We start from the raw sequence: 727 nt of genomic DNA on the forward strand, positions 1-727 counted from the left end.
GTCAGCCAACACATATTATTTAATAGTCATAGAAAGCTCATGAACTAGGCACAATTATTAACATACTTCACACATGAGGAAATGAGGCACAAGTAACATGTTAAAGATCACATAGCTGAGAGCAGCCAAGTCGAGGTTTGAACTCAAACAATCTGACTGCTAAGGCCCTACCTTAATCACTTTGCAGTTCTGCTCTCCAGCATATGAATCACTAGAGAGTAGTACTTTGCAAGGGACAGAGGGCATTTACAATGCTTCGCAAGGATTCTAACAAATGTCTCCCAAGACTGTATATGTTCCACACTGGGCAAGCCATTTCTTGACACATAATCTAGGCTGCCATGTAGCAGGAGGAAAGCAATAGGGTGTGCATTCTCAGTGGGTTCATGTGCCTCCACAGAGGTGAAAATTGGGTCTTGGAGAGGATGTGAAAGAAATGTTACTTTTTATATATAAAACACAGATATACATGCAGTATATAAACAGATATACAGTATATCTGTGGTATTAAAATTTCAAGGGTGGGGGATCTAAAAGGCTCCTTTGTAGGGGGAGGTGGGCGGTAATGAAATGAAGGTTGAGAAACACTGGAATAGGGCAGCCTGGATAATGGGTATAAGTAATCTGGTATGTGAAAAGAAATTAAATCCATTATAAATGAATGTATTTTTCCTGATTTATAATTACTGTCATGTAAATTTGCTTAGCAAATGTTCATCTATAAAAA

Source organism: Trichechus manatus, unplaced genomic scaffold (assembly GCF_000243295.1).
Source record: "Trichechus manatus latirostris isolate Lorelei unplaced genomic scaffold, TriManLat1.0 scaffold00389, whole genome shotgun sequence".
Classification (NCBI taxonomy): Eukaryota; Metazoa; Chordata; class Mammalia; order Sirenia; family Trichechidae; genus Trichechus; species Trichechus manatus.